Source organism: Lolium perenne, chromosome 5 (assembly GCF_019359855.2).
Source record: "Lolium perenne isolate Kyuss_39 chromosome 5, Kyuss_2.0, whole genome shotgun sequence".
Classification (NCBI taxonomy): Eukaryota; Viridiplantae; Streptophyta; class Magnoliopsida; order Poales; family Poaceae; genus Lolium; species Lolium perenne.
The window spans coordinates 19,070,299-19,095,104 of record NC_067248.2 but is presented as its reverse complement, the minus strand read 5'-3'; positions in this window follow the sequence as shown (position 1 = coordinate 19,095,104).

The following is a 24,806-nucleotide window of genomic DNA, read 5'->3' as shown; positions in this document are numbered from 1 at the left end:
GCAAAGCCCCTTGGGGCAAGGCACCATGATTCCTACCTTTTCTTACATGAGCCTATCCCAAGTTTTTACATTACAAGTTTTTACTTGTTTTCTAAATGAGTTACTTTTATAGTTAACTTTGGTCAAAGTACAAGTTGGATACTAGAGTAGTGGGTTAGTCTCTTCCAAGCAAAGCAAGATAGCACCCCTCATGATTTAGAGCTAGTGCTAATGAAATAAAACTTGACTACTCTAGATGGGAACAAGGTGATTTTGAAATGGATTTGAAACCTTGGAATGAAGATGCATTCCATTGAATGATTTTTGAAGGTGAATGTGAACAAGAGAAGATGGTGATTTTTGATAAACAATGATGTTGGTTTGAATGCGATACCTTTCCAATTATTAAGTACCCCCACAATACCTGATTATGGGTAGGGCTTAACTCGAAGTTTATGCGTCTTAGTATGGGTTCCCTCTAAACAAGCGTCATCGGGGTTATGCCGAAAGCTGCCTCTACCACAAAAGAAATGATATGATATGATGCGAAATGAGGTGAATGTCCGGCCCAAGCCTCGTGCAGTTCTCCTGTGCTGATCGTCTGCCTTCACCGGGAGGCCAAGCTCATGGGGAGAGGTGCTCATACTAGGATTTGTAAGTGAAAGGTTATGGTTGATGATCCGCGATCGTGTTACGATGATTCGGGGTAATCCCGACGGATGAAATCAAATGTTGTGGCACAAGTGTGCAACCTCTGCAGAGTGTAAACCTATTCGAATAGCCGCGTCCACGGTTACGGACGGTTGGAAAGGCCATACAGTTTCCAATATCATATCTTTGAAAACGATGTTGAAAGATGATGGTGAAATGACTTGTGGTGAATTGAATTGAAATCACCACTTGAATGGTGGGAATGACACTAATGTTCCCACTTGAGTTAGTTAGCACTTGAATAAGCTTTTTCTCAAACTTTGTGAACTAAAACTAGCTTTATGCAAATAAACTAGAGCTTAGCAAACCATACTAGAATGTCTAGCACTTACATTAGTATTAGTTTGCGAGTACTCATCGTACTCACGGCTTTGTCCCTGGCTATTCAAATGGCCAGAGTATGAAGAGGAACAAGGAGATGACCAGCAGGACGCCTACGACAACTAAGCGCCTTCCGACGTCAAGCGTTGGCCTGTGGACTAGAGAGTCCTTGTATCTTACGCTTCCGCTATGTTGAACTATGAACTTGTGTTTGTTTGTTGATCAATAGATCAACTATTCGTGTAATATGGATCATGTGATTCCAAAGTTGTAAGACTTATGGTTTGTAATGAATGATGACTGTGATACTTAACTATTATGCCTCGCAACAGCAATATTCCTGGGATTGCGATGTATGACATAATAGGCATCCGGACTTAAAAATCCGGGTGTTGACATAGAGCAAGCTTCTCTAGTTCAACAATGGAGGAGAGAGAGAGTGAGAGAAGCCACAGCCCAAGGAGGAAGAAGGGGGGTATTTATACCCCCAAGAAAATCGAGCCGTTGGGCAAAAACAGGGCCGGATAATCCGGCCTAAGTAAGGGCCGGATAATCCGCCCCCCCCCCCCCCGGATAATCCGGCCTCAGGGACAAAACCAGGACAATGTCCGGCCCCTGTCCAGAGCTGCTTTTCTTTCGATTTCGAGGGGGCCGGATATTTCCGAAATATCCGGCCCGGATAATCCGCCCCGGATATTTCTGAAAAATCCGGCCTGGCAAAACTGCAGAAACACCAAAACTAAAACGGGCATAACTTTAGCATCCGGACTCTAATTTTGATGATCTTGGGCTTGTTTTGAAGCTAGGAACAAGCTCTACAAGATCATGCAGGAAACCATCATAGTCCAACAAGGGAGGATAGAAACAAATGATGAAAGGTTTGACCTATCTAAAAAAGACATACCGGTAAAACCTCCAATCTCGAAAATGCAACAAGTTGCCCGTGCAAAAACCATTCTTGATGAACTAGAGCTTGTCATGAGAATAAGCACAAGCTCTAAATCATCACATGGATAAGATCCAAATAACAACCAAGAAAGATGATGAATCAAACTCGAAAACGCAACAAGTGATCTATGCGAAATCCGTTTTCGATGAACTAGAACTTGTCATGAGAATAAGCACAAGCTCTAAAACATCACATGGATAAGGTCCAAATAACAACCAAGAAAGATGATGCAAGGATGCAAAGGTTTGAGCTCTCTCCGAACGATACGATCGAGTTACTCACTCGAGAGCCCTCTTGATAGTACGGTAACTAAACTATAAACCGGTCTCCAACTACACTATGAGACCGGTGAGAAAGAAACCCTATCAAGAGCAAACCTTAACCTTACGCATTCCACTTGAGCTCGATGATGACGATCTTGACCGCAACAAGATGGAACGTCTTTCTTGCTTGTGCTTGCTTGGCGAAGTCTTGTGGATTGCTCCCCCATAATCCACCATGGGAGAGCTTCTTCTTCGGCGCATCTTCACATAACCATGACCACCATGTGGATTGCTCCCCCATAAACCACCATGGGAGAGCTTCTTCTTTGGCGCATCTTCACATATCCATGATCACCATATGGATGGCAAGACTCAAGCAAAGGATCTCTTCGAGATGGCTCATCTTGAACTTGCACTTCATTTCTCCATGGCAAGCTTCAAGCTTATGAACTCTTCGTGTTGGCTCATCTTGAACTTGCACTTCATTTCTTCATTCTTCATCATGTTGATGTCTTGAAGTCACTTGAGGGCTCACTTCATCTTCATCTTCAAGACATACTTGACACTTGATATCCTTCATCAATTTCTTCTTATTGCAACCTTGAAGCCAACAAATGGTTCAAGAATTTCCTATGGACAACTCCTACAAATATAACTCAATGCAAACATTAGTCCATAGGGATTGTCATTAATTACCAAAACCACACATGGGGGCTCCATGCACTTTCAATCTCCCCCATTTTGGTAATTGATGACAATCTCTTTGAGAGGGTTTATATAAGGAATTGAAGTAGCAAACAAGTTGAATATATAGAGCAAACTCCCCATAATATATGCGTGTGTGAATGATCTTGACTTTCATTGCATATATTGGCATTCAAAGCCTAGTGGAGTTTCCTCTAACTATTCAACTATGCAAAGCAACAAGATGCAATGCAATAAAGGCACATGCTTAAGCACAAAGCAAAGACATAACCAAATTCCCTTAAACCCTCCAAACTTCTCCCCCATTGGCACCAATTGCCGAAATGGGTGAAAAATTTAGAAGGCCAATATAGTGAGAGTTCCTCCATAGCGTGTGCATTTCTCATAATTTGAGTGGAATCAAACGCACGTATCCAATGGCGAATATTCGGAAGGAATCACACTATAGATAGGATCAAAGATTGCAAAAAGATAACAAAGTCTAGAAGCTTCAACAAATGGAGCAAGCAACCAAATGAACCACAAAGAAGATACCAAAAGAAACATAGATATTATGATAAGATCAAGAAGATTACTCTAAATAATATGAGGAAGCTCCCCAAGGTTTGTGCACAAAACTAGACAATTTGCATTGGAGTATAAAGTGCACAAACATGGAATCATCACTCCCATAATATCATTCAAAAACAAAAGATACCAAGTGAACCAAACTCTAATGATCACCAAAAGATAGTGCTCTAAATCAAATGAGGAAGCTCCCCAAGGTACATGCATAAATTAAAATGTTGTATTTGAATACAATATGCATAACATGGAATCCTCACTCCCTCATTACCATTTAAAACACAAACATTTGCAATAGATCATAGATAGAAAAATAAGCTTAACACTTGCAACAAACAAATAGTTGAGCAACAAGTAAGAGGCACCATAATAAGAAGGCTCAACCAAGAGGATATGTGAAAGGCATGATAAAGCATATTATAAGACTATTACAAGGATGAGCAAAAAGCATCATCATAGTCTTCAATGAATTATATTGCTTAGCATGACCAATCAACACGAAATAAATAAATAAGATATCAAAAGGAGATGTATCATCTCTTATGTGTATAAGTTGCTCTAAGTGGGCAATATCATAAAGATATTTATCCACAAAGATACATGCACACACAAAATAGATACGCAAGAAGAATAGTATGATATCCAAGATGAAGTCATGCAATATACCAATAAGAATTTTTTTTGCTTAATAGCATGGCCAAAGGCTCAATTTTATCTTATTGTACATTCATGAACTTCAACCACAAACAACTAAAATACATCACAAATATCAACAAGGGATAGAAGATAGTTGGGATGCATTTGAGAAAGGCAACAAGTATCACAAACGAGGATACCAAAAGAAGTAACTAAATTTGCACTTTCATCTATATTGCACATGTGAGAGCCTTGAGGAATTGATATGCAATAATATTGCTAGATAGGCATAGTTGGGATGGATGAATCATGAGCATGATTTAAAATACTTCCCAACAAATGCACTCATCTCAAATTACTCACATTCACAATAAAGAGGTTTCATTAAGACTTTTGCAAGAAGCACAACATTTTCAAATCAAGAGATTCATGCCAAGATGCAACCATAAGGTTGGATACAAGAAAAGTATGCATGAGAAGATACTTGTTACCAAGATAGCATTGGTGTGGATGTAGTAGATATGTGTTTGTTGACCATCCTAGCTTGCCTCAAGTTACCATTGAGTCACCACTTCTTTCCAAGAGTGAGACAAGCATTCAATGCATATCCATTGTACCTAACACAAAGGTAAGTACAAAACGGTCCCCAAACTAATTGGGTCCGAAGTAGTTAGACACACTACAACATATAGGACAAACTCCACAATTCCATGTGCATATAGATATGAAATTTAATTTCATGCACATCTTAGCCAAATTAGGATTTGATAGAGTTTACCCTATATATTGGATCAAAAAAAGTGACACATGCCATAAGATATACATATATTAAATATGCATGCACAATACTTTCAAGAACCAAAGGAAGATACAATTTGGACAAAACACCAAATAAACCAAGAGACAATGGGTGTCCAAATTATATCAAAGAATCAAATCAACACAAGATTGACTCCAAAGAATTATCTCATTATAAGAAGCTAATTAAACCTAAACACAAAGGAATGAGATAACCAACTCCCAAGAGAGCAAGGTTCCAACAAATAAATCAAACCCTCGAAATTTTTATGATGGCACAAAGTACCAAAAAGATTTATGTCTCCCAAAACCAAATTTTGATAATGCTCAAGAGATATCAAGCATTCTAACAAATATAGGAGAGCTCCCCCAAGATTAGTGCATTATCTAGGATTTTGCATATGAATACAAAATGCACAAAACTAGGATCATCACGCTACCTATATCTACAAAAATGCTAAGAAAGTTTGAATAGACAAATTAGATTCATAAGATGCAAGGAAGACACATGGGAGTCAAAGCACAACAAATTCATGGCAATAAATAAGGCAATTTAAACACAAGAGCCAATGTAGATATGATCAATAAATGTCTACCTCATAATGATTACCAATTGTCCTAGGACAAGAGGTATTAGGAAATATTTCCCGGTGGTAGTTTGTAAGAATTCATGAGATCATATTTACAACGAATAAAGCATATGGTAAAAGATAAGAGTTAACCATCATGCAAAGATAGTTTCTTGATAGCTTCAATTAGTCATACCAACATGCAAAGCAATTAATAGTATTCATACCAACATGCAAAGCAATTAATAGTATTCATACCAACATGCAAAGCAATTAATAGTATGACTTGAAGCACATGGTTTTCCAAAAATGTATTGAAGGACACGTTGTGAAAAACCATGCCAAGAAAAACTTTCACAAATAAGATCCACAAATATATTAGCCATGAAGGCATTTAAGCAAATTGGAGCTTGTTTGAGCAAACATGCCACATAGGAGAGAGATAATTTACGGTATCAATTCTATGTGACACAACCTCAAATGTTCACATTTTCTAGGCTTGTAATATGCACAAAGCTTATTACTCCCCCATAATGTGATAAGGAATTCATTTTCACAAGAGGCAAATAATATCCAACTAGAGATATTAATGGACATTAGAATTTGAATTTCTCATGAAGATGACATACCACATAGAGACTAGATAATCTCGCAATATCAATTCTAAGTGATATTCCTCATGTACACACATTGTTTAGGATCATGAAATTCCCAAAGGAATATCACTCCCCCAAAATGGGATTGTCCATTAATCGCTCATAAGAGCCATATAAGATAAAACAAGATGCAAAGAGGCTCCAACACAAACACAAATACATGGTGTGCAACCCAACATGCATAGACTTGATTTCTCAAGCAAAACTATTAGGAAGCACAACATATACAAACACATGTTAGGAACAAAACTAACACATGCAAAGGGGAGAGTAACTTTCAATATAAATGAGTTGAGAACATGTTACCGCAAGGAGGAACATTGGATATATGATAGTAGCAAGATAATCAAAAGACTTGGCTTGATATAATATAAATGATGAAGATCCCTTAATTCTTCATGATGTAGCCAAGTCTCCAATGCCCTCCAACAAGCACCTATTGATCAAGTTTTGGATTGTTGGTCCCCAACTAAGTTGGGTCCTAAGAGGTTAGTCACAATAGGCTTGGCAACCCAAATGGTTCTTTTCTTGACACCACTTTGAGCACCAACAAATTTGGCAAACACATTGCCACCCTCATCCTTACGAAGAGAATAAACATCATCAGTGGTGATAGAGTTGGATGAGGTACCAATAGTGCAAAAGGAGGAGATGTGGCCCTTCTCACGGCATATGTAGCAAGTTCTTTTCTTCTCCTTCTTCTCACTAGATTTCTCCACAATGGGAGCATTGGCTTGATTCTTCTTGGGAAGTGGCATTTCTTCAACTTGAGGTTGAATATGAGTTTGATCTTGAGGCCGCTTCCCTTTTTGCTTCTTCTTCAAAGGGCAATATCTAACATGATGCCCTTCAATTTTGCACTTGAAGCAAACAATCTTGGCCGGGTCTTTGACTTGTAATTGGCCCTTCTTAATCTTGTTGTTCTTGGACTTGTTCTTGTTGTTGGAGTTGAATCCAAGTACACTCTTGTCATTGGGGGATTGTTGCACACTTAACATCTTGTCAAGTTTGCATTTCCCTTCATGACCCTTTACCAAGTCGTTCTTCAAAGAAGAGACTTGGGCCTTGAGCTCTTTGATTTCCTCTACATGGTTAGTAACAACACAAGTACTAGAGGAAGTAGAACCTTCATTGTTAGAGCAACAAGGCAAGGAAGATAATTAATCACAAGATTTAGCAATATTATGAGTGGATGAATTACTAGGACTAGCACATGGCAATATACCATTTTGAGTAGTAGTGCTAGTACCCACATGAGGCTCACAAGGTGTTGCCTTAGATATTATAGCCTCATGAGCTAACTTTAGCCTATCATGAGAGGCTAGAAGATCCTCATAGGAGCTAGAAAGCTTTCCATGATTTTCTTCCAATTTCCCATAATTGCTAGTTAGCAATTTAAGTTGAGCCCTTAGCTCAACATTCTCCTTCAAGATAGATGCTTCACAAGAAGTAGAGTTAGTATCACAAGCATCATTATTAATAGAAATGGGAGAAGGCAAGTTGTCATGCTCTTTTAGATGAGAAGCTTTAAGTTGCTCATGCGACTCGGTGAGTTTGGTGAGCGCACTCTCAATAACCCTTGAGTCCTTTTTGAGTTGCTCAAAATCCTCAAGGAGTTTAGCATTAACAAACACAAGCTTATCATTTTTTAGCTTTAGTTCATTTGCCACCTCAAGAGCTTTATCATGGTTTTCCTTTTCTCTAGACAATTCTAGAGCAAAGGTTTCCTCAAGAGCTTCCTTGGTGGTTTGTTCTTCTTCAAGTTCATCCTTTAGAGATGCCACATCATTGGCGTACTCACGTTCAAGAGCACCCATTTTATCAATGGTGTTCTCATGCATCCAAATAAGTTTTTGGCTCTCAATAGCGGTAGTCAAGATTTCAAAGAAGTGAGTGCTAGCAATTTTATCTTTGCAAAGAACCTTGAATACACTCTTACCCTTATCGCGTAGAGAGACAACCCAATCCTCTTCTTCATATTCATCCTCATCCTTATCACCACGAGACATATTAGGTTCCATGGTAGGAGGTACCGTGGAACCCTTGGCCATAAAGCATACATGAGGACCGTGAGATAAAGATGAGGAGTTACTTGAGGCTCCTTTCAAGATCTTGTCTTGACCAATAGAATCTTTGGTTTCCTCTACATTGTTAGACACACAACAACTAGAGGAAATAGAAGCATTTTTATCATGGCCACAAGACAATGCAAGCATATCATCATTAGATTTATTCAAGCAACTTACACATGATATGCAAGGACTATCAACACAAGCATGTAAATCATTTCTAGTGCTAGATGTGTTTGAGTCTGTAGATGAAGCATTGCAATGAGATAGAGATGAAGAATCATCAATAGTAAGCTCAATATCAACATTGCAATTTTCATCACCACTCACCATATCATTACCTTGTGTCTTGACACACTTTGGTGAGGTGGATGAAGATGAGAACTCATCACAGCCGGAAGTGGAAGCAATACAATCATCCTCAATAATATTGGACACATCATATTTATCTTGAAGCTTTGTCCATAATTCATGAGAGCTCCCAAAAGGCATGATTGACGAAGTAACTACATTGCTCACAACAATGGAAAACACATGAGAGGCAAGAGCATCGAGGCAAGAGTTTTTCTCCTCCTCAAGAGATAAATTTTGAGGATCCTTAGGAGAAGAAAAACCCATGCCAAGATATCGCTCCATGTCCCGGGACATTCCCCGTAAGATTTTAAGCACATAAATTTTCCATAGATCATAATTTGTGCCATCAAATATAAACAAGTTATTGTGCGCTAATCCCCTAACCGACATCTTTACTCTCAAGGCGGTGAAGCCTAAGAATGAGAGACCTTGCTCTGATACCAATTGAAAGGATACGGATGTCGCCTAGAGGGGGGGTGAATAGGCGGTTTAAAACTTTTACGAGATGGGCTTAACAAATGCGGAATAAAACTAGCGTTTACTTTGTCAAGCCCAAAGCCTATATACTATGGTTCACCTATGTGCACCAACAACTTATTCTAAGCAAAGGTTCACCTAAGTGCACCAACAACTTATGCTAAGCAATACAAGCAAGCATGTGATAGCAAGATATATATAACTTCAAGCACAATGGCTATCACAAGGTAAAGTGCATAAGTAAAGAGCTCGGGTATAGAGATAACCGAGGCACGCGGGAGACGAAGATTTATCCCGAAGTTCACACTCTTGCGAGTGCTAATCTCCGTTGGAGAGGTGCGGTGGCTTAGTGCTCCCGAACGCCACAAGAGGCTCACCTTGAGGTGTGGTTGCTCGATGCACACCAACGCTACAAAGGCCTCACCCCAAGATGCGGTACTCACACCACACACCGAACGCCACGAAGGCGCCTCACCTAAATCTCCGGTGACCCTCGCCACAAAGGCCTAGGTCACGGTTCCACTAAGGGATTTCCTTCGAGGCGGAAACCGGGCCTTACACAAAGATTGGGGCACACATCCACAACTTAATTGGAGGCTCCCAACAAACCGCCACAGAGGCCTAGAATCCGTCTAGGGTTCCAAGAACCCAAGAGTAACCACCTTCTTGCTTTCACCACCACGAATCACCATGGAGAACTCAAACCGATGCACCAAATGCAATGGCAAAAACACCACAAAGATGCTCAAGTCCTTCTCTCTCAAATTCCAACAAAGCTACAAAAGCTATTGGGGGAATAAGAGAGGAAGAACAAAGGAATTCACAAAGAACACCAAGATCAAGATCTAGAGAGTTCCACTCACAAAGAGATGGATTTGATTGATAGAAAAGTAGATCTAGATCTCCTCTCTCTTTTCCCTCAAATGGGGGCAAGAATCATGGAGGGATTGAGAGATAGAGCAAGCTTCTCTAGTTCAACAATGGAGGAGAGAGAGTGAGAGAAGCCACAGCCCAAGGAGGAAGAAGGGGGGTATTTATACCTCCCAAGAAAATCGAGCCGTTGGGCAAAAACAGGGCTGGATAATCCGCCCCCCCCCCCCCCCGGATAATCCGGCCTCAGGGACAAACCAGGACAATGTCCGGCCAAATGTCCGGCCCCTGTCCAGAGCTGCTTTTCTTCCGATTTCGAGGGGGCCGGATATTTCCGAAATATCCGGCCCAGATAATCCGCCCCGGATATTTCTGAAAAATCCGGCCTGGCAAAACTGCAGAAACACCAAAACTAAAACGGGCATAACTTTAGCATCCAGACTCCGATTTTGATGATCTTGGGCTTGTTTTGAAGCTAGGAACAAGCTCTACAAGATCATGCAGGAAACCATCATAGTCCAACAAGGGAGGATAGAAACAAATGATGAAAGGTTTGACCTATCTAAAAAAGACATACCGGTAAAACCTCCAATCTCGAAAATGCAACAAGTTGCCCGTGCAAAAACCATTCTTGATGAACTAGAGCTTGTCATGAGAATAAGCACAAGCTCTAAATCATCACATGGATAAGATCCAAATAACAACCAAGAAAGATGATGAATCAAACTCGAAAACGCAACAAGTGATCTATGCGAAATCCGTTTTCGATGAACTAGAACTTGTCATGAGAATAAGCACAAGCTCTAAAACATCACATGGATAAGGTCCAAATAACAACCAAGAAAGATGATGCAAGGATGCAAAGGTTTGAGCTCTCTCCGAACGATACGATCGAGTTACTCACTCGAGAGCCCTCTTGATAGTACGGTAACTAAACTATAAACCGGTCTCCAACTACACTATGAGACCGGTGAGAAAGAAACACTATCAAGAGCTAACCTTAACCTTGCGCATTCCACTTGAGCTCGATGATGACGATCTTGACCACAACAAGATGGAACGTCTTTCTTGCTTGTGCTTGCTTGGCAAAGTCTTGTGGATTGCTCCCCCATAATCCACCATGGGAGAGCTTCTTCTTCGGCGCATCTTCACATAACCATGACCACCATGTGGATTGCTCCCCCATAAACCACCATGGGAGAGCTTCTTCTTTGGCGCATCTTCACATATCCATGATCACCATATGGATGGCAAGACTCAAGCAAAGGATCTCTTCGAGATGGCTCATCTTGAACTTGCACTTCATTTCTCCATGGCAAGCTTCAAGATTATGAACTCTTCGTGTTGGCTCATCTTGAACTTGCACTTCATTTCTTCATTCTTCATCATGTTGATGTCTTGAAGTCACTTGAGGGCTCACTTCATCTTCATCTTCAAGACATACTTGACACTTGATATCCTTCATCAATTTCTTCTTATTGCAACCTTGAAGCCAACAAAGGTTCAAGAATTTCCTATGGACAACTCCTACAAATATAACTCAATGCAAACATAAGTCCATAGGGATTGTCATTAATTACCAAAACCACACATGGGGGCTCCATGCACTTTCACACTGTCACCATCACACTATGAAGGAGGAATAGATCACATCAATACTATCATAGCAATAGTTAACTTCATAATCTACAAGAGATTACAATCATAACCTATGCCAAGTACTGCACGATGCACACACTGTCACCATTACACCGTGCAGAAGGAATAGACTACTTTAATAACATCACTAGAGTAGCACATAGAATAGTAGTGATACAAAGCACATTGCAATCATAAAGGGATATAAATAAGCACTTCACTATGCTATCCATCACAGTGAATAAGTATTCTGTGAAATATAGCCTAAGAGACCCACACGGTGCACACACTGTCACCTTTACACACGTGGGACAAGGAGTCTCCGGAGATCACATAAGTAAAATCCACTTGACTAGCATAATGAGATCTAGATTACAAGCATCATCATATGAATCTCAATTATGTAAGGCAGCTCATGAGATTATTGTATTGAAGTACATAGGAGAGAGATGAACCACATAGCTACCGGTACAGCCCTTAGCCTCGATGGAGAACTACTCCCTCCTCATGGGAGACAGCAGCGTTGATGAAGATGGCGGTGGTGTCGATGGAGGAGCCTTCCGGGTGTTGGGGGGATGACCCCCGGTATGCCAAAGGCATGCCAAACCGGATGGTTTGAGCCATCAAGATACCGGTTTAATATTCTTACCGGAGCTCAAAGATAAGAGTTTGGCTAAGTGAAGCTAATCCGGTATCCCCAAGAGGGGTATACCGGAACCGGATAAAGAAGATACCGGGCTACTGGAAGGAAGGGCCTGTCGGCAAGACTGGTCGAAGATTCTCTTCGGAGCTAGAAGACAAGGATGAGCTAAGCAAAGTGACTTTAATCGGAGCCCTGGCGCCAAAGAGAGGGGTGACGCTGAAAGAAGCCGGAGGACGTCAGCGTCCCTGATTAAAGAAGACCCCGGCGTCATCCATGATTAAAGTAGCTTTGTAAAAGTAGTTTGTCCAGTCAAAGATGCCATTAGGGTTTCTTGTTCTGTAAGCCACCCTCTCCCCTATATAAGGAGAGGGGGCATAGCCTCTTACGGGCACGTTAAGTCACGTTGCGTTATGTGAGATTAGACGAAGAACCTTGTATCCAAGAACCTGTAACCATGTTAAGATCAATGAAGCTAGCGATCTAGAGCAGAGTTCTTCCTCTTGTCTCTCTTCTTGCATATCGGCCTTTGGTTGTGTTCTTGAGGAAAGCATCCGGAAGTTCATCCCATCTAGTCGCAAACCCTCCCCCGAATCCTCTAGTGCCCATTCGGCCCCAACTTAAGCCATCCCATGGCATCTGCTCGTTCGCCACGACGACAGTTGGCGCCCATCGTGGGGCATGAAGTGGCGCTTGCTGGAGTTCACATTCGGGTGGGCATCCTCGACGTCGCCGGCCAGCGTACGGTCTCCGCGTTGGTGCAGCGCATCTACGCCATGGACTTCATCAACGACAACGCGGGCTGCTTCGCCAACGCCGGCATCTTCCCCAAAAACGGTCGCATCATCGAGTTCGGCAGCCACCGCATCTACTTCGGCACCGTCCCTGTGCGCCAGTGCCTCTCGCCGGTGCTGGTGGCGCCGGATCCGCCAAGATGGCTACATGCTGGCCGCGCTCCTGGCAGCGTGGAGGTGATGATGGCAGGCGCGGTCGACGCCGGCAAAGAAGCTGCGGAAGAAGGTGCTGGGCGTGCGGTTTCGACCCGTGCGGCCAAGCCACCGCTGGAACGCGGCGCAGGCACTGCGGGAGCATCATCCGCACCACCAGAAACACCGCTCCAAGCGGCGATGAACGTCCTCGCCACCCCCATCGTGCAGAACATCGACCCGGCAGCGGCTCAGGCGGAGCTGGAGGCGCAGCGCCAGAAGATACTCGAGAGCGGCAAAGACATCGTCAGGGCGCAGCGCGAGCTGAACCTAACCGTATGTGAGTATAACGCTGCCCATTGCTTTGCTTCTGTTAGCGCTCATGCTGCTAGGATACCGGAAAACCGGCTTAAGGCTCGCAATCTAGATCAGGATCTGCGCAAAGAAATTGCTGCCGGCAAAAGCACAACTGCATCTGTGAGCATTGTAGAGAAACCTAAGTACAGTAGTCCGGATAAAACAATAAAAGCTGCTAAAGCTGCTGTACAACTGTGTGAATCGCTTTCCGGGGACGCTCTGGCAAAACAACAGGAGCGTGTCCGGGAACTTCTTGAAACTATCGAGCAGCAAAACGCTGAACAGCTTGTTAAGCTAAACAAGGCTGTGGCTTCAAAATCCGTGCGTTCGACAAAGAATGCCGGTAGCAAGTCCCATGGGCAGGCTTCGTCCCCCCATCCGGACAGAAGAAGAGAAAAAGAGGTGAATGCGCAGCAGATGACTGTGTACGATCCGGTTCTTGCCGGAAAACAACAAGACGGGCAATATGATGCCGGTAGAAAAGGCCAAGGGGCAAACAGAGGCTACGCCAGAGAAGGCTATGTCGGAAACAATCATGCCGGTAGACAAGAAACCGGGCAAAATTATCGGGCTGCAAGGGCGGCGTACGAAGAGGAGGAAATAGATCCTCCAAGGTACCGGCAGGCAAGGGCCGCGGTACCGGAATGTTATGATGAGGCTGATTCCGCAAGACCGGCAGCATACCGGAACCCGTTGGGAGAACACTTGGGAGAAAGATACCTACCGGAACGGGATGCGAGGCACTGTCTGGATAGAGTATACTTGTCAGAAATGATCGAGGAAGAAGGTCCCCCGGGCCCAAAGTGTTTTGGCCCAAGGATCATGAAAGAAAAACCACCAGTTCGCAACTTTATGTTGCCCCGTGACACAAAAACATACGATGGCACCACGAAGCCGGAAGACTGGCTCGCGGATTACGTGACCGCGGTATACGTCGCAGGTGGCGGAGGAACCGTAGCAGGAGGAGGAAACCGGCGTTGGGCCGTAAGAATCATACCATCGTTCTTGGTTGGACCGGCAAGAATCTGGCTAAACAACTTGCCGGCAGGAAGCATAAATGGCTGGTTGGACTTCGAGGAAGCTTTTGTGAGCAACTTCAGCAGCACCTATCAAAGGCCAAACAGGCCCCAGCAGCTCGCTCTGTGCGTGCAGCGCCCGAATGAAACAGACCGGGATTATCTGGCCCGGTGGAACACAACAAGGAACTCCTATGAAGGGGTGATAGAGGCACAAGCCATAGCTTGGTTTAGCAGTGGGTGCAGGAGAGGTTCACCGTTGTGGCAAAAGCTGCAGCGGAACATGCCGACAACGTTGGCAGAGATGATACGTGTGGCGGATAGCTATGCATTGGGAGACCCAACGCAGCCGGCGGTGCAACCAGAGCCGGAACAGCAGCGCCAAGAGCAACACCGGGATAACCGGAACAACAAAAGAAGGGAAGATTTTCCGGATCAAAGGTACGGTCCGCAGCAAGTTGCTGCTGTACAAGAAAACTCTAAGGCCAGCGGCAGTCAGAGGCAGAGAACCGGATCGCAGCCATGGGCGGGTCCTAAGAAACAGTGGGTAGAAAAGAAACCCTGGGGCCAGAAAAAGAACTGGCAAGAACCCGCGAAGTACACCATGGAAGCTGCCATGGACCAACCTTGCCGGTGGCACACACCGAATCCGGCACACCCGTCAAACCATCTGACAAAGGATTGTACTTGGACCAAGTACTTGATGCAGATGGGAACGGTAAAAGATGCGCAACCACCGCAAGACATGCCGCGGCAACAACAGCTACCACCACCACCACCGCTTACCGGGGCAAACGCCTTACCGGTACAGCCAAACCGGCAGCAATACCAACAAGTTAACCAGGTGGGAGAGGGCAATGGCCAACCGCCTCCACCGGCACCTTTGGGCCGGAATGTTTACCATGACCCAGATATGTGCTGCGTTGTGTTCGTAACCGAGCCAACCGACAGACAGAGCCTGCATCGCCGTTCTATGGAAGTGAATGCGGTGATGCCGGCGATACCAAAATACATGCTGTGGTCTGATCAAGAGATCTCGTGGTCGTTCAAGGATCACCCTAAGATCATGCCTAACCCGGGTGGCTATGCTCTTGTTTTGGACCCAATCATGCAAGGGCCAAACGCTCGAGTCAAGTTCAGCAAGGTGCTGATAGACAATGGGAGCAGCATAAACATCATGTACCGGCACACCATGAACATGCTGGGCATAACAGAAAACATGCTTCAGCCAACGCGCACAACGTTCCACGGAATCGTTCCGGGCCTGTCCTGTGCACCGGTTGGAAAAGTCCGGGTGGATGTATCGTTTGGAGGACGTGACAACTGCCGGGTGGAAAACCTGGAGTTTGAGGTGGTGGACTTAGATAGTCCTTACCATGCTTTGCTGGGGAGACCGGCATTGGCTGCTTTCATGGCCTCGACTCACATGGCATATCTCAAGATGAAGATGCCGGCACCTCGTGGACCCTTAACTGTGGTGGGAAACTACAAAGTCTCACTGGAAACAGCTTCCGCCGGATCAAACCTGGCAGAATCGCTGGTGATCGCTGAAGAAAAAAGGAGGATGCAAACTGCAGTTGCGCTGGCTCAGTCCTCACAGCTGAGCTTAGCGGCAATGAGTGTAAACCTGGGCACACCGGCATTCAAGCCGACAAAAGAAACAAAGGACATTGTGCTGGACCCGGCTTACCCTGAGCGCACCATTCGTATCGGTGCCGGCATGAATGAGGCATAGGAAAGCGCGCTCATCAGCTTCCTCCGTGAGAATCGGAATATCTTTGCCTGGTCTACTGATGACTTGGTAGGTGTTCCGAGGGAGCTGGCTGAGCACTCATTAAATGTCCGGAAAGATGCAAAGCCGGTAAGGCAGCCGCTGCGCCGGTTTGCTGAAGACAGGAGAAAGATCATTGGAGAGGAGGTGACAAAGTTGCTGGTTGCCGGTTTCATTGTGGAAGTACTGCACACTGAGTGGCTAGCCAATCCGGTGCTGGTCGAGAATAAGAAGGAAGAAAACATGGAAGCAAAAGCTCCCAAGGTGTGGCGCATGTGCATCGACTACACCAACTTGAACAAAGCTTGCCCAAAAGACCCTTTCCCTTTACCTAGGATCGATCAAGTGATTGACTCCACTGCAGGATGTGAGTTGTTGTCTTTCTTGGATGCTTATTCCGGTTTCCACCAAATCCCCTTGAAAAAGGAAGATCAAATAAAAACTGCGTTCATTACCCCGCACGGGGCTTATTGCTATGTCACTATGCCTTTTGGTTTGCGCAATGCTGGTGCAACGTACCAGCGCTGTATGCAAAAATGTTTGTTTGATCAAATCGGAAAAAACGTGCAAGTCTATGTGGATGATGTCGTGGTAAAAACCAAGGTGAAAGAAACCTTAATCGATGACCTCCGGCAAACATTTGATAACTTGAGAAGATTCCGGATGAAGCTCAATCCGGCAAAATGTACCTTCGGTGTCCCCGCCGGCAAGTTGCTTGGCTTTCTCGTATCAAGCCGGGGCATTGAGGTCAATCCGGTCAAAATCCGGGCAATTGAAAGAATGACTATACCGCGCGATCTCAAGGACGTGCAAAAGTTTACCGGAAGCTTGGCATCGCTAAGCCGGTTCATAAGCAGGTTGGGAGAAAAAGCTCTACCACTCTATGCTCTCATGAAAAAATCTGACACGTTCGTCTGGACCCCTCAGGCAGACGCAGCGTTTAAAGAGCTAAAAACAATGTTGGCTACAGCGCCTATACAGGCTTCACCTCTAGAAAGGGAGCCTATGCTATTATACATAGCAGCAACAAACCGAGTTGTGAGCGTAGTTATTGTAGTTGAAAGAGAAGAGGAAGGAAAAACCGTCCAGAGGCCGGTATACTACCTGAGCGAGGTGCTCTCCCTCTCAAAACAGAACTACCCTCATTTCCAAAAGATGACTTATGGCGTGTACATGGCCGCCACCAAGCTCAAGCACTATTTTGAAGAGCATCCAATGAATGTGGTGAGTGAAGCACCCATTTCCGATATCATGTGCAACAAGGACGCTAGCGGTAGGATTGCAAAGTGGGCAATCCAGATATCACCATATGTACCGGTGTACGAAAGGAGAGGTGCCATAAAATCACAGGCTTTGGCTGATTTCCTTGTTGATTGGGCGGAGATGCAATACAAGCCGCTGGATCAAAAGATAGAGTACTGGAAAATGCACTTTGATGGATCCAAACTCAAAGAGGGTCTAGGTGCTGGTGTGGTGCTTACCTCGCCAAAGGGAGATCGTCTCCGGTATGTTTTGCAAGTGCATTTCAGGGCATCAAACAATGTCGCTGAATATGAGGCCTTGATCCATGGGTTAAAGGTCGCAAAAGAAATCGATGCACACCGGATCATTTGCTATGGAGATTCAGATCTTGTGGTGCAGCAATGTTCCGGAGATTGGGACGCAAAGGATGCTAACATGGCTTTGTACCGGTTTCACGTGCAAAAGATTGCCGGCTTCTTTGAGGGCTGTGAGTTTCACCATGTACCGCGGGCGGAAAATGAAGCCGCGGATGCTTTGTCCAAGCTGGGCTCGTCCAGGCAAGAAATTCCTCCCGGAATAGCCTTGGCACACTTAAGAGAGCCATCAATCAAACCAAGCCCGGAATCGGAATCAATTTTCGTACCGGAATCGCATGTGGTACCCATGGACATCGATGAAGGGAACCCGGGGACTGCACCGGTAAACTTGCGGACTGCACCGACAAGCTCGGGGACTGCTGCAGCCATACCGGAGGAGACAATGCTGGTGGATAGCATGGAGATAGACACACCGGTGTTTCTAGTTCGGGAGGCACCGTCGTGGGTTTAACCTATTAAGGAATTCCTGATCAACGGCACCTTGCCGGATGACGAAAATGAATCAAGAAGAATCCAGAGAAGGTCCAAAGCATACACATTCATCAATGGCGAGGTGTACAAGAGAAGCGTAACCGGTGTCCTTCAAAGGTGTGTGGAACCGGAAGAGGGAAAAGAAATGCTTGAGGAGATTCACCAAGGAGAATGTGGGCACCACGCTTCATCAAGGGCGTTGGTAGCAAAGGTATTCCGGCATGGGTTCTACTGGCCTACTGCTTTGGAAAACGCTGAGGATTTGGTAAGAAAATGCAATGGGTGCCGGAGGTACGCCAAGCAAAATCATACCCCAGCGTCCGGTTTAAAAACAATACCGCTAACATGGCCATTTCCTGTTTGGTGCCTTGATATGGTGGGCCCATTCAAAACTGCAAGGAGCAGCATAACTCACATCCTGGTTATGGTAGATAAATTCACCAAGTGGCTAGAAGTGAAACCTATCGCAAAGTGTGATTGGCACACAGTGGTGAAGTTCCTAAAAGATGTCATTTTGCGCTACGGCTACCCGCATAGCATCATCACAGACAATGGAACCAACTTTTCTCAAGGTGAGTTCAAAAGGTTTTGTGAGGACAACAACATCCGGTTGGATTTGTGCTCGGTGGCACACCCACAAGGCAATGGCCAAGTGGAAAGAATGAATGCTTTGGTACTTTCCGGTATCAAACCAAGGCTCATCGAAGCGGTAGAAAAGTCACCAGGGTGTTGGCTTGATGAGCTACCATCAGTGTTGTGGAGCATAAGAACAACTCCAAACCGGTCCACCGGATACACTCCATTCTTCATGGTATACGGAGCAGAAGCGGTCATACCAACCGATATCATCCATGACTCACCAAGGGTACATCTCTATACTGAGCAAGAGGTCAAAGAGGCCAGAGAAAATGATGTGGACTTGATAGAAGAAGCAAGACAGTTGGCATTGGCAAGAACAGCCATTTACCAGCAAAACCTCAGACGCTATCATAGCCGGAAGGTTAACCCGAGAGTATTTCGGGAAGGAGATCTGGTGCTACGCCTAGTGCAGCGCACTGAAGGCCGGCATAAGCTTTCACCACCATGGGAAGGTCCCTTCATTGTGAGCAAAGCTCTTCACAATGATGCCTATTACTTGATCGATGCACAGGAATGGAAAAAAGGAAAGGCGGACAGGTCCGGAGAGGAGAGCAAGTGTCCATGGAACGTAGCTCTGTTGCGTCCTTTCTACTCTTGAAGTTGTGGAGTAAGAAGTTCCTTTTTGTACCTTATATGCTATGAATAAAAAGATGTCGAAACCTCGAATGAATCTCGGGGACTACCCCTAAAGTTGCATGCAACATGTTTATTTTTTCAGTTCACCGGTTGCTTAGTGAACATTTTTTCTTTCCGGTTTAGTAGCGTGCTAAACCTACCGGAGTCTTTGACTATGCTGCTGTCCGCAAACCGGCTTCATGGAAAGCAAGATAAACTGGTAGCAACTAAGCACGCGAACTGCGAAAAGAGAGAGTGGGAACAAGCAATCCGGAAAATTTAACTAACCCCGGTTAAACCGGTTTTTTGCAAAATTTTGAAGTTATTTCTAAGTTCAAGAAAATGCCTGTTTGGTAAAGGAACTTGTGCTCATACGCCAAAGAACGCCCAGAGAAGGCAGGCAGAGCCAAGGCAAAAGAACCAAGTATGCATCGAATTGGATGCAGAAACAATTTTGAAATCTTTGCAGTGCAGGATAAAAGAAAAACAATAAGCAAATATGCTAAGGCAAACATAAGATAATTAACTACCGGTATAACATACCGGCATAAACTGTTGTGCAGCAACCAAAAGGAAACTTAAAATTTTACATCATAAACCCCGGCATACCGGGGTAGAATTTAACGGGCATTGTTTTGAGTCGAACAGGACAAACGAACATATCACAGGCAAACACTTAACAGAAGATAATCAGGCAGCAGGGGCTTCCGGAGGAGCATCGCCATCACCAGCATCGTCCAGAGGCTCCTCATCAGCTTCATCCTCCTCCTCGTCGAGATAGTCCTTGACGTCAGGAGGGGGAGGGATGAAGGTGCGCATGTTAGCGTACTCCGCGATGTGGTACGCACGATCCTGCCGCTTAGCGGTGAGAACCGGGTCCAGATCGGTTTCGGCACCTTCGCGCACTCCGGTGAGGGTGTCCAGGTTCAGCTCCGGATACCAAGAGCAGGCGACGCGGAGCGCAGAGTCTGCCCCAGCGCGGGCAGCGGAGCACTGCCATTCCCGGATTCTCCTGCCAGCACCCTTGAGGCGGTCGCTGATCAGGGAGAAGGTATCTGGCACCACTTCTCCAGGCCAGAGAGTCCTGAAGAGCTGGGTAGCTACATCAGGAATATCAGAAAGATTCCGATCGATGGCGCGCATATGGGAGACCCGCGCGTTCAGCGCAACCAGATGGTCATAGGGGTCCCATGGCGCACCAAGGTTCTCGTAGGCCTGGGCGACACGGCGCTCTTCCACCCTCTTCATGGCGAAAGCCTGGGAATCCGGAAAGAGACCTACCCAAAGAAAGAAAAAGGCTAAGAAAATGCAACCGGAAGAAAAAAGCTTGTAAGCAGAAATCGGAAAAGGGAAAAGGAAGAAACTTACGGAAGGCATGTGCATCAGTTTGCACGACCAGCCGGTCATACTCCTTCTGCTCCGCCTCAAGCCGCGCGGCCTTCTCCTCGGCAGCTTTCCGCGCCTTGGCAAGCTCCTCCAGCTCAGCCTGCAACACCGCGTTGGAGTTGCCGGCATCCTCCAGAGCTTCATGCATCTTGGTCGCCGCATCGGCTTCAGCAGCCTTCAGCGCCTTGGCATGGTCAAGGCCAAGCTGGATGAGCTGACCCTTGAGCTCCTGGTAGCTGGTCTTCTGGGCACTCAGCTCCTCCTGGTGCTGCCGGATAAGCTGGTCCTTCTCCCCTGAAACCCGAAAAAGAAGATGTTAATGAAGTTGTACTACTAAGATGAAAAGAAAAGCAAGCCAACCGAAGAACAGGAAGTCATACGTTGGGCGGTGGCGAGCTGCTCCTTGAGGGCTTCGATAGAAGCTTCCGGGATGACTGTTAAACAAAAATCATAAGTGTTAAGCGAAAGAAAGCTTTCCGGTAAAAAGATGCCGGTGGTACAAAAAACTTACCTTGGCACTTATCATGTGCCTCAGCAAGATCCCGGTGCTCCCATAGAAGCTCCTCAAAGAGGACCTTCCGAGCGTCAGCCGTGAGCTGTTCAAGAAAAAGAGATCGGTTAAAGTTTCACGCACTGGCAATGCTAGTTTCGCGCGTTTCTACCTAAGTTTTGCGCTAAGAACAAAGTTCTTAACCCGAAACTCGGGGACCGGCAATGCCGGTTTCGCGCATTTTTAAGTTAAGTTTCGTGCTAAGAGCTACGCTCTCAACACAAAACTCGGGAACTGGGAAGATAGACAAGATTCAATAAAAAAGAGAGAAACCGACATGAAATTAAAGAAAAGATAGAAAAAATCCGGAAGTAAGGAAACCGGCAAAAGTTGAAAAGAGTTGGTAGAACGTACCATCAAGTTGTTCGTGGCATCATACCACGCACTGTCGAGCTCTTTCACGGCTCGGCGAAGCCGCATGAAGTGCTCCTCGGAGGACCGGTCCCCAACAGGGTCAGGTGCCGGCAGCCTGTCCTTGCCCATACCGCGGGTCGCCGGAGTCATATCCACGGCGTTCCACTTCTGGGCGTAGGGCAGCAGATGCCCCAGCTCCCGCCCCCCGCGCTGGAACTCAGTGATACGGCCGAGCAGGCCGGTGGCCTTCTCGCTGGCAGCGCTGGCGGCCTTGGAGACGTGCAGCACCAAGGCTGCTGACCACCAGAGGGGGCGCTGGAGGCCGTCGCCTTCCCCTTGATGAGCTTGGAGGTCTTGGGCGGCGGCGGAGTTGGAGTAGCACCGGTAGGCTCGGTGCGAGGAGCATCTGGCGGTGGAGTTGGAGCGGTTCTGGGAGAAGGGGGAGCGCTAGGCGTGTCACCCAGCTTGGAGCTTTCCGGCACGGAAGCGGTCTTCTTCTTCTTTTTCTTTTCAAGGACGGGAGGAACCAGAGGTTCCGCCCGCCCGGCAGCTTCTTCCTCGGCGCCGGTGTTGCTGGCGCCGGTACATTGGTTTTCGGGAGGGGAGACAAAGTCCTCCTCCGTGCGGTGATCTGGCGGTGTAGGGGCCGCACGCCCCGAACTTATAGTGCCCCCCAGAGGGGAGGCAGAGATATTGCCGGCACCAGAGGGTGCCGGGCTTGAGTGGGGAGGAGGGGTTGAGGTCCTCGCGGAACCGTCAGAGCCCACAGGCTTAGCGCCAAGCTTGAGAGCAGGGCTGAGTAAAAGAAAAAGAGACGGTTGGAAAAAAGATACCGGAAAAAGAACTTGGTAAAAAGAAACAAACAAGAAAGCGAGAAGCTTACCCAGAGGCGGTCGGCATCTGCTTGCGCTTGTAGCGCCGCATGCCTACTTCCTTCTCCCCCAAAGGCTCCGTCCGGAAGCGCTTCGGGGGAGGGGCCTGGCTGGAACCGGCATCGGACGCCGGAACCTTGTTCTTTTGGCCCTGGGCCATGAGCTTGTCCACGAACTCGTGGCCAGCTTCGGCTCGCAAGGGCGGCGCGTGCTCGTGGATCTACGAGTTCAAGATAGCTGAGAAAGGATCTGCCAAGGAGCAATGATGAAAAAACTAAAAGAAATCGAAAAAGAAAAAGATACCTCAAGCAAGGTCAGGTCGTCCGAGGAACCGGTTGGTTCCGGCACGGACCTGCCAAGGCGCGAAGCTTTGGTCTTGCCCATCTTCAGATCCTGCCAACGGATGTAAGGATCCGGGTCAACAGAATCTAGCGCACGCTTCACGCAGGGGCCTCATCGCTCTGCGTGAATGGTGGGGAAGCGATCCTTGGCCTGAAACAAGTAAGAAGAAAGAAGGTTAACAACAGCAAAAAGTTACCGGTAAGCCGACCCAAATTACGTAATCTCTTACTTCTTGGGTCGGAGGGTTAGTAGTGCTGAGAGGAAGGAGGCCCCATTCCCAATCAACCGGCATGGAAGTCTGGCAGATCTGCTTAGCCTTGCGAACGACGTCCTTTTTGCTGAGAGGAAGGCCAGTAATCTTGGTGGGATCACCAGGACCATACATCTCGCTCATCCTATGCTGCCGGCGCTTGAGAGGAAGCACCCGGCGCGAGATAAAAGTGCGGATTATATCATCAGAGCAGATGTTGGTTTCCTTCACCAGGTTCGCCATGAAGCGTACCACCCGGTTGGTTTTGATATGATCCGTCTTCGGGTTGTAGCCCCAGTTGGCTCTGCTGGGCGGCGCCGCGTTGAAGGGTGGCAGATCGATGAGGTTCGCGGGGCCGTTGTTCTTCACGTAGAAGAAGGTACCTTGCCATAAGCGGCAGGACTCGAGGCCGGAGAATTTGAAGAAAGGGCTCCCTTGGCGGGAGCCGATGATGCAAGACCCGCACTGCACGGGGGGTTTGGGCTTAGGAATTTCCTTGCCCTGAACGGAATTGATCCGTAGAGCAAAGAAGCGGGCAAACGTCTCGCGAGTGGGACGAATGCCAATGTAAGCCTCCATGAAGGTGGCAAAGCAGGAAAGATAAAAAATGGCGTTGCCAGGGAGGTGATGAGGTTGAAGTTCATAGAAATCTAAGAACTTCCAGAAAAACTCGGAAACAGGAAGGCCGAAGCCGCGCTCAAAATAAGCAAGGAAAATAACGTGTTCACCGGGCTGAAGCACCGGTTCGATCTCGTCGCTAGGAAGCCGGCAGGTTACCCCTTCCGGAATCCTTCGCGACCGGTAAAGCCAGTCAATCTCGTATTCAGTGACGTTGGAGCCCATCCAGGCTCCACGAGTGACACCGGAAGGATTTATACCGGAAGCTTGGCTAGAGCTACCGGATTCTTGATGGCTACCGGAATCGGTATCCATCGGAACGGAATCGGCGGATCTATCGGAAGATTGGCTACGCCGGCTACTGGAAGAAGAGGCAGAGGAGGAGGCAGAGGAAGATTCCTCGCTAGACATCGGTTTAGATGCAGAAAAACAGAAATCCCACAGTTTGCCCCCGCGCGAAGATCTACGAGTAAGAGGAAAATCAAAGGAAAAGGGGAAATAAAAACACTATCGACCCAAGATCTGGAAGACAAGCAAAGGGGAAGCTAACTGAGATTGGACCTAACCTGAGGCGGCGCAGTTGTTGAAGAAGAGGTTCGCCGGTGAAGCAGTGGGCCTGCGGTCGCCGAGGAACTCCGTCGACGGCGGAGCGGAGAATGGCGCAAGGAAGCTTGAATGCGGCGGTCGCAACGGGAGCACTGCGACGAATCTCTGCACGGTGAGGTCCGGCGGAGAAGCGGCACGAGTTCGCCGGGCGGCAGAGCTCGAGCAAACAGCGGCGGACGGAGAACGGCGGAGGCGCAGAGAGCAAGAGGCACTGT